Source organism: Xylocopa sonorina, unplaced genomic scaffold (assembly GCF_050948175.1).
Source record: "Xylocopa sonorina isolate GNS202 unplaced genomic scaffold, iyXylSono1_principal scaffold0072, whole genome shotgun sequence".
NCBI lineage: Eukaryota > Metazoa > Arthropoda > Insecta > Hymenoptera > Apidae > Xylocopa > Xylocopa sonorina.
Window position 1 is genome coordinate 925116 of NW_027490143.1, and position 10721 is coordinate 935836.

Genomic DNA, 10721 nt, shown 5'->3' on the forward strand with positions numbered 1-10721 from the left:
CTAGTATTAAAATTCGTTTATTGACGATTGTTTGACATAAAGATTTCAACCAATAGTTAAAATTTGAATATTGACAGTAGTTTGAAGAAAAAGTTCCCACCGAGAGTTAAAATTCGTACATTGACGGTAGCTTGACCAAACACTTCCTCCCGAGAGTTAAATTTCGTATATAGGCGATAGTTTGATGATAAAAATTCCAACCTAGTATTAAAATTCGTGTATTGACGATTGTTTGACAAAAAGATTCGAACCAATAGTTAAAATTTGAATATTGACAGTAGTTTGAAGAAAAAAGTGCCCACCGAGAGTTAAAATTCGTGCATTGACGGTAGGTTTACCAAAAAATTCCTCCCGAGAGTTAAATTTCGTATATAGGCGATAGTTTGATGATAAAAATTCCAACCTAGTATTAAAATTCGTGTATTGACGATTGTTGACAAAAAGATTCCAACCAATAGTTAAAATTTGAATATTGACAGTAGTTTGAAGAAAAAAGTGCCCACCCAGAGTTAAAATTCGTACATTGACGGTAGCTTGACCAAAAAATTCCTCCCGAGAGTTAAATTTCGTATATAGGCGATAGTTTGAAGAAAAAAATTCCAACCTAGTATTAAAATTCGTTTATTGACGATTGCTTGACATAAAGATTTGAACCAATATTTAAAATTTGAATATTGACAGTAGTTTGAAGAAAAAAATTCCAACCTAGTATTAAAATTCGTGTATTGACGATTGTTTGACAAAAAGATTCCAACCAATAGTTAAAATTTGAATATTGACAATAGTTTGAAGAAAAAAATTCCAACCTAGTATTAAAGTTCGTTTATTGACGATTGTTTGACATAAAGATTTCAACCAGTAGTTAAAATTTGAGTATTGACAGTAGTTTGAAGAAAAAGGTGCCCACCGGGAGTTAAAATTCGTACATTGACGGTAGCTTGAGCAAAAAATTCCTCCGGAGAGTTAAATTTCGTATATAGGCGATAGTTTGAAGAAAAAAATTCCAACCTAGTATTAAAATTCGTTTATTGACGATTGTTTGACATAAAGATTTCAACCAATAGTTAAAATTTGAATATTGACAGTAGTTTGAAGAAAAAAATTCCAACCTAGTATTAAAATTCGTGTATTGACGATTGTTTGACAAAAAGATTCCAACCAATAGTTAAAATTTGAATATTGACAATAGTTTGAAGAAAAAAATTCCAACCTAGTATTAAAGTTCGTTTATTGACGATTGTTTGACATAAAGATTTCAACCAATAGTTAAAATTTGAGTATTGACAGTAGTTTGAAGAAAAAAGTGCCCACCGGGAGTTAAAATTCGTACATTGACGGTAGCTTGACCAAAAAATTCCTCCGGAGAGTTAAATTTCGTATATAGGCGATAGTTTGAAGAAAAAAATTCCAACCTAGTATTAAAATTCGTTTATTGACGATTGTTTGACATAAAGATTTCAACCAATAGTTAAAATTTGAATATTGACAGTAGTTTGAAGAAAAAGTTCCCACCGAGAGTTAAAATTCGTACATTGACGGTAGCTTGACCAAACACTTCCTCCCGAGAGTTAAATTTCGTATATAGGCGATAGTTTGATGATAAAAATTCCAACCTAGTATTAAAATTCGTGCATTGACGATTGTTTGACAAAAAGATTCGAACCAATAGTTAAAATTTGAATATTGACAGTAGTTTGAAGAAAAAAGTGCCCACCGAGAGTTAAAATTCGTGCATTGACGGTAGGTTTACCAAAAAATTCCTCCCGAGAGTTAAATTTCGTATATAGGCGATAGTTTGATGATAAAAATTCCAACCTAGTATTAAAATTCGTGTATTGACGATTGTTGACAAAAAGATTCCAACCAATAGTTAAAATTTGAATATTGACAGTAGTTTGAAGAAAAAAGTGCCCACCCAGAGTTAAAATTCGTACATTGACGGTAGCTTGACCAAAAAATTCCTCCCGAGAGTTAAATTTCGTATATAGGCGATAGTTTGAAGAAAAAAATTCCAACCTAGTATTAAAATTCGTTTATTGACGATTGTTTGACATAAAGATTTGAACCAATATTTAAAATTTGAATATTGACAGTAGTTTGAAGAAAAAAATTCCAACCTAGTATTAAAATTCGTGTATTGACGATTGTTTGACAAAAAGATTCCAACCAATAGTTAAAATTTGAATATTGACAATAGTTTGAAGAAAAAAATTCCAACCTAGTATTAAAGTTCGTTTATTGACGATTGTTTGACATAAAGATTTCAACCAGTAGTTAAAATTTGAGTATTGACAGTAGTTTGAAGAAAAAGGTGCCCACCGGGAGTTAAAATTCGTACATTGACGGTAGCTTGAGCAAAAAATTCCTCCGGAGAGTTAAATTTCGTATATAGGCGATAGTTTGAAGAAAAAAATTCCAACCTAGTATTAAAATTCGTTTATTGACGATTGTTTGACATAAAGATTTCAACCAATAGTTAAAATTTGAATATTGACAGTAGTTTGAAGAAAAAAATTCCAACCTAGTATTAAAATTCGTGTATTGACGATTGTTTGACAAAAAGATTCGAACCAATAGCTAAATTTGAATATTGACAATAGTTAGAAGAAAAAAATTCCAACCTAGTATTAAAGTTCGTTTATTGACGATTGTTTGACATAAAGATTTCAACCAATAGTTAAAATTTGAGTATTGACAGTAGTTTGAAGAAAAAAGTGCCCACCGGGAGTTAAAATTCGTACATTGACGGTAGCTTGACCAAAAAATTCCTCCCGAGAGTTAAATTTCGTATATAGGCGATAGTTTGAAGAAAAAATTCCAACCTAGTATTATAATTCGTTTATTGACGATTGTTTGACATAAAGATTTCAACCAATAGTTAAAATTTGAATATTGACAGTAGTTTGAAGAAAAAAATTCCAACCTAGTATTAAAATTCGTGTATTGACGATTGTTTGACAAAAAGATTCCAACCAATAGTTAAAATTTGAATATTGACAATAGTTAGAAGAAAAGAATTCCAACCTAGTATTAAAGTTCGTTTATTGACGATTGTTTGACATAAAGATTTCAACCAATAGTTAAAATTTGAGTATTGACAGTAGTTTGAAGAAAAAAGTGCCCACCGAGAGTTAAAATTCGTACATTGACGGTAGCTTGACCAAAAAATTCCTCCCGAGAGTTAAATTTCGTATATAGGCGATAGTTTGAAGAAAAAAATTCCAACCTAGTATTAAAATTCGTTTATTGACGATTGTTTGACATAAAGATTTGAACCAATATTTAAAATTTGAATATTGACAGTAGTTTGAAGAAAAAAATTCCAACCTAGTATTAAAATTCGTGTATTGAGGATTGTTTGACAAAAAGATTCCAACCAATAGTTAAAATTTGAATATTGACAATAGTTTGAAGAAAAAAATTCCAACCTAGTATTAAAGTTCGTTTATTGACGATTGTTTGACATAAAGATTTCAACCAATAGTTAAAATTTGAGTATTGACAGTAGTTTGAAGAAAAAACTGCCCACCGGGAGTTAAAATTCGTACATTGACGGTAGCTTGACCAAAAAATTCCTCCGGAGAGTTAAATTTCGTATATAGGCGATAGTTTGAAGAAAAAAATTCCAACCTAGTATTAAAATTCGTTTATTGACGATTGTTTGACATAAAGATTTCAACCAATAGTTAAAATTTGAATATTGACAGTAGTTTGAAGAAAAAGTTCCCACCGAGAGTTAAAATTCGTACATTGACGGTAGCTTGACCAAAAACTTCCTCCCGAGAGTTAAATTTCGTATATAGGCGATAGTTTGATGATAAAAATTCCAACCTAGTATTAAAATTCGTGTATTGACGATTGTTTGACAAAAGGATTCGAACCAATAGTTAAAATTTGAATATTGACAGTAGTTTGAAGAAAAAAGTGCCCACCGAGAGTTAAAATTCGTGCATTGACGGTAGGTTTACCAAAAAATTCCTCCCGAGAGTTAAATTTCGTATATAGGCGATAGTTTGATGATAAAAATTCCAACCTAGTATTAAAATTCGTGTATTGACGATTGTTGACAAAAAGATTCCAACCAATAGTTAAAATTTGAATATTGACAGTAGTTTGAAGAAAAAAGTGCCCACCGAGAGTTAAAATTCGTACATTGATGGTAGCTTGACCAAAAAATTCATCCCGAGAGTTAAATTTCGTATATAGGCGATAGTTTGAAGAAAAAAATTCCAACCTAGTATTAAAATTCGTTTATTGACGATTGTTTGACATAAAGATTTGAACCAATATTTAAAATTTGAATATTGACAGTAGTTTGAAGAAAAAAATTCCAACCTAGTATTAAAATTCGTGTATTGACGATTGTTTGACAAAAAGATTCCAACCAATAGTTAAAATTTGAATATTGACAATAGTTTGAAGAAAAAAATTCCAACCTAGTATTAAAGTTCGTTTATTGACGATTGTTTGACATAAAGATTTCAACCAATAGTTAAAATTTGAGTATTGACAGTAGTTTGAAGAAAAAAGTGCCCACCGGGAGTTAAAATTCGTACATTGACGGTAGCTTGACCAAAAAATTCCTCCGGAGAGTTAAATTTCGTATATAGGCGATAGTTTGAAGAAAAAAATTCCAACCTAGTATTAAAATTCGTTTATTGACGATTGTTTGACATAAAGATTTCAACCAATAGTTAAAATTTGAATATTGACAGTAGTTTGAAGAAAAAAATTCCAACCTAGTATTAAAATTCGTGTATTGACGATTGTTTGACAAAAAGATTCCAACCAATAGTTAAAATTTGAATATTGACAATAGTTAGAAGAAAAAAATTCCAACCTAGTATTAAAGTTCGTTTATTGACGATTGTTTGACATAAAGATTTCAACCAATAGTTAAAATTTGAGTATTGACAGTAGTTTGAAGAAAAAAGTGCCCACCGAGAGTTAAAATTCGTACATTGACGGTAGCTTGACCAAAAAATTCCTCCCGAGAGTTAAATTTCGTATATAGGCGATAGTTTGAAGAAAAAAATTCCAACCTAGTATTAAAATTCGTTTATTGACGATTGTTTGACATAAAGATTTGAACCAATATTTAAAATTTGAATATTGACAGTAGTTTGAAGAAAAAAATTCCAACCTAGTATTAAAATTCGTGTATTGACGATTGTTTGACAAAAAGATTCGAACCAATAGCTAAATTTGAATATTGACAATAGTTAGAAGAAAAAAATTCCAACCTAGTATTAAAGTTCGTTTATTGACGATTGTTTGACATAAAGATTTCAACCAATAGTTAAAATTTGAGTATTGACAGTAGTTTGAAGAAAAAAGTGCCCACCGGGAGTTAAAATTCGTACATTGACGGTAGCTTGACCAAAAAATTCCTCCCGAGAGTTAAATTTCGTATATAGGCGATAGTTTGAAGAAAAAATTCCAACCTAGTATTAAAATTCGTTTATTGACGATTGTTTGACATAAAGATTTCAACCAATAGTTAAAATTTGAATATTGACAGTAGTTTGAAGAAAAAAATTCCAACCTAGTATTAAAATTCGTGTATTGACGATTGTTTGACAAAAAGATTCCAACCAATAGTTAAAATTTGAATATTGACAATAGTTAGAAGAAAAAAATTCCAACCTAGTATTAAAGTTCGTTTATTGACGATTGTTTGACATAAAGATTTCAACCAATAGTTAAAATTTGAGTATTGACAGTAGTTTGAAGAAAAAAGTGCCCACCGAGAGTTAAAATTCGTACATTGACGGTAGCTTGACCAAAAAATACCTCCCGAGAGTTAAATTTCGTATATAGGCGATAGTTTGAAGAAAAAAATTCCAACCTAGTATTAAAATTCGTTTATTAACGATTGTTTGACATAAAGATTTGAACCAATATTTAAAATTTGAATATTGACAGTAGTTTGAAGAAAAAAATTCCAACCTAGTATTAAAATTCGTGTATTGAGGATTGTTTGACAAAAAGATTCCAACCAATAGTTAAAATTTGAATATTGACAATAGTTAGAAGAAAAAAATTCCAACCTAGTATTAAAGTTCGTTTATTGACGATTGTTTGACATAAAGATTTCAACCAATAGTTAAAATTTGAGTATTGACAGTAGCTTGAAGAAAAAAGTGCCCACCGGGAGTTAAAATTCGTACATTGACGGTAGCTTGACCAAAAAATTCCTCCCGAGAGTTAAATTTCGTATATAGGCGATAGTTTGAAGAAGAAAATTCCAACCTAGTATTAAAATTCGTTTATTGACGATTGTTTGACATAAAGATTTGAACCAATATTTAAAATTTGAATATTGACAGTAGTTTGAAGAAAAAAATTCCAACCTAGTATTAAAATTCGTGTATTGACGATTGTTTGACAAAAAGATACCAACCAATAGTTAAAATTTGAATATTGACAATAGTTTGAAGAAAAAAATTCCAACCTAGTATTATAAATTCGTTTATTGACGATTGTTTGACATAAAGTTTTCAACCAATAGTTAAAATTTGAGTATTGACAGTAGTTTGAAGAAAAAAGTGCCCACCGGGAGTTAAAATTCGTACATTGACGGTAGATTGACCAAAAAATTCCTCCGGAGAGTTAAATTTCGTATATAGGCGATAGTTTGAAGAAAAAAATTCCAACCTAGTATTAAAATTCGTGTATTGACGATTGTTGACAAAAAGATTCCAACCAATAGTTAAAATTTGAATATTGACAGTAGTTTGAAGAAAAAAGTGCCCACCGAGAGTTAAAATTCGTACATTGACGGTAGCTTGACCAAAAAATTCCTCCCGAGAGTTAAATTTCGTATATAGGCGATAGTTTGAAGAAAAAAATTCCAACCTAGTATTAAAATTCGTTTATTGACGATTGTTTGACATAAAGATTTGAACCAATATTTAAAATTTGAATATTGACGGTAGTTTGGAGAAAGAAGTTCCCACCGAGAGTTAAAATTCGTACATTGACGATAGTTTGAACAAAAAATTCCCATCCAGAGTTGAATTTCCTATATAGGCGATAGGTTGAAGAAAAAAATTCCAGCCTAGTATTAAAATTCGTTTATTGACGATTGTTTGACATAAAGATTTCAACCAATAGTTAAAATTCGTACATTGACGATAGTTTGAACAAAAAGTTCCCACCGAGAGTTAAAACTCGTATATAGGCGATAGTTTGAAGAAAAAAATTCCAACCTAGTATTAAAATTCGGTTATTGACGATTGTTAGACATAAAGATTTCAACCAATAGTTAAAATTTGAATATTGACAGTAGTTTGAAGAAAAAAGTGCCCGCCGAGAGTTAAATTTCATATATAGGCGATAGTTCGAAGAAAAATATTCCAACCTAGTATTAAAATTCGTTTACTGACGATTGTTTGACATAAAGATTTCAACCAATAGTTAAAATTTGAATATTGACAATAGTTTGAAGAAAACAGTGCCCACCGAGAGTTAAAATTCGTACATTGACGATAGTTTGACCAAAAAATTCCCACCGAGAGTTAAATTTCGTATATAGGCGATAGGTTGAAGAAAAAAATTCCAGCCTAGTATTAAAATTCGTTTATTGACGATTGTTTGACATAAAGATTTCAACCAATATTTAAAATTTGAATGTTGACAGTAGTTTGAAGAAAAAAGTGCGCACCGAGAGCTAAAATTCGTGCATGGACTGTAGCTTGACCAAAAAATTCCTACCGAGAGGTAATTTTGAATATAGGCGATAGGTTGAAGAAAAAAATTCCAACCAAGTACTAAAATTCGTTTATTGACGAATGTTTGACATAAAGATTTCAACCAATAGTTAAAATTTGAATATTGACAGTAGTTTGAAGAAAAAAGTTCCCACCGAGAGTTAAAATTCGTACATTGACGGTAGCTTTACCAGAAAATTCCTCCCGAGAGTTAAATTTCGTATATAGGCGATAGTTTGAAGAAAAAAATTCCAACCTAGTATTAAAATTCGATTATTGACGATTGTTTGACATAAAGATTTCAACCAATATTTAAAATTTGAGTATTGATAGTAGTTTGAAGAAAAAGTGCCCACCGAGAGCTAAAATTCGTACATTGACGATAGCTTGACCAAAAAATTCCTACCGCGAGTTAAATTTCGCATATAGGCGATAGTTTGAAGATAAAAATTCCAACCTAGTATTAAAATTCGTGTATTGACGATTGTTTGACAAAAAGATTCGAACCAATAGTTAAAATTTGAATATTGACAGTAGTTTGAAGAAAAAAATTCCAACCTAGTATTAAAATTCGTGTATTGACGATTGTTTGACAAAAAGATTCCAACCAATAGTTAAAATTTGAATATTGACAATAGTTTGAAGAAAAAAATTCCAACCTAGTATTAAAGTTCGTTTATTGACGATTGTTTGACATAAAGATTTCAACCAGTAGTTAAAATTTGAGTATTGACAGTAGTTTGAAGAAAAAGGTGCCCACCGGGAGTTAAAATTCGTACATTGACGGTAGCTTGAGCAAAAAATTCCTCCGGAGAGTTAAATTTCGTATATAGGCGATAGTTTGAAGAAAAAAATTCCAACCTAGTATTAAAATTCGTTTATTGACGATAGTTTGACATAAAGATTTCAACCAATAGTTAAAATTTGAATATTGACAGTAGTTTGAAGAAAAAAATTCCAACCTAGTATTAAAATTCGTGTATTGACGATTGTTTGACAAAAAGATTCGAACCAATAGCTAAATTTGAATATTGACAATAGTTAGAAGAAAAAAATTCCAACCTAGTATTAAAGTTCGTTTATTGACGATTGTTTGACATAAAGATTTCAACCAATAGTTAAAATTTGAGTATTGACAGTAGTTTGAAGAAAAAAGTGCCCACCGGGAGTTAAAATTCGTACATTGACGGTAGCTTGACCAAAAAATTCCTCCCGAGAGTTAAATTTCGTATATAGGCGATAGTTTGAAGATAAAAATTCCAACCTAGCATTAAAACTCGTGTATTGACGATTGTTTGACAAAAAGATTCGAACCAATAGTTAAAATTTGAATATTGACAGTAGTTTGAAGAAAAAAGTGCCCACCGAGAGTTAAAATTCGTGCATTGACGGTAGGTTTACCAAAAAATTCCTCCCGAGAGTTAAATTTCGTATATAGGCGATAGTTTGATGATAAAAATTCCAACCTAGTATTAAAATTCGTGTATTGACGATTGTTGACAAAAAGATTCCAACCAATAGTTAAAATTTGAATATTGACAGTAGTTTGAAGAAAAAAGTGCCCACCGAGAATTAAAATTCGTACATTGACGGTAGCTTGACCAAAAAATTCCTCCCGAGAGTTAAATTTCGTATATAGGCGATAGTTTGAAGAAAAAAATTCCAACCTAGTATTAAAATTCGTTTATTGACGATTGTTTGACATAAAGATTTGAACCAATATTTAAAATTTGAATATTGACAGTAGTTTGAAGAAAAAAGTTCCAACCTAGTATTAAGATTCGTGTATTGACGATTGTTTGACAAAAAGATTCCAACCAATAGTTAAAATTTGAATATTGACAATAGTTTGAAGAAAAAAATTCCAAACTAGTATTAAAGTTCGTTTATTGACGATTGTTTGACATAAAGATTTCAACCAATAGTTAAAATTTGAGTATTGACAGTAGTTTGAAGAAAAAAGTGCCCACCGGGAGTTAAAATTCGTACATTGACGGTAGCTTGACCAAAAAATTCCTCCGGAGAGTTAAATTTCATATACAGGCGATAGTTTGAAGAAAAAAATTCCAACCTAGTATTAAAATTCGTTTATTGACGATTGTTTGACATAAAGATTTCAACCAATAGTTAAAATTTGAATATTGACAGTAGTTTGAAGAAAAAGTTCCCACCGAGAGTTAAAATTCGTACATTGACGGTAGCTTGACCAAAAACTTCCTCCCGAGAGTTAAATTTCGTATATAGGCGATAGTTTGATGATAAAAATTCCAACCTAGTATTAAAATTCGTGTATTGACGATTGTTTGACAAAAAGATTCGAACCAATAGTTAAAATTTGAATATTGACAGTAGTTTGAAGAAAAAAGTGCCCACCGAGAGTTAAAATTCGTGCATTGACGGTAGGTTTACCAAAAAATTCCTCCCGAGAGTTAAATTTCGTATATAGGCGATAGTTTGATGATAAAAATTCCAACCTAGTATTAAAATTCGTGTATTGACGATTGTTGACAAAAAGATTCCAACCAATAGTTAAAATTTGAATATTGAAAGGAGTTTGAAGAAAAAAGTGCCCACCGAGAGTTAAAATTCGTACATTGACGGTAGCTTGACCAAAAAATTCATCCCGAGAGTTAAATTTCGTATATAGGCGATAGTTTGAAGAAAAAAATTCCAACCTAGTATTAAAGTTCGTTTATTGACGATTGTTTGACATAAAGATTTCAACCAATAGTTAAAATTTGAGTATTGACAGTAGTTTGAAGAAAAAAGGGCCCACCGGGAGTTAAAATTCGTACATTGACGGTAGCTCGACCAAAAAATTCCTCCCGAGAGTTAAATTTCGTATATAGGCGATAGTTTGATGATAAAAATTCCAACCTAGTATTAAAATTCGTGTATTGACGATTGTTTGACAAAAAGATTCGAACCAATAGTTAAAATTTGAATATTGACAGTAGTTTGAAGAAAAAAGTGCCACCGAGAGTTAAAATTCGTGCATTGACGGTAGGT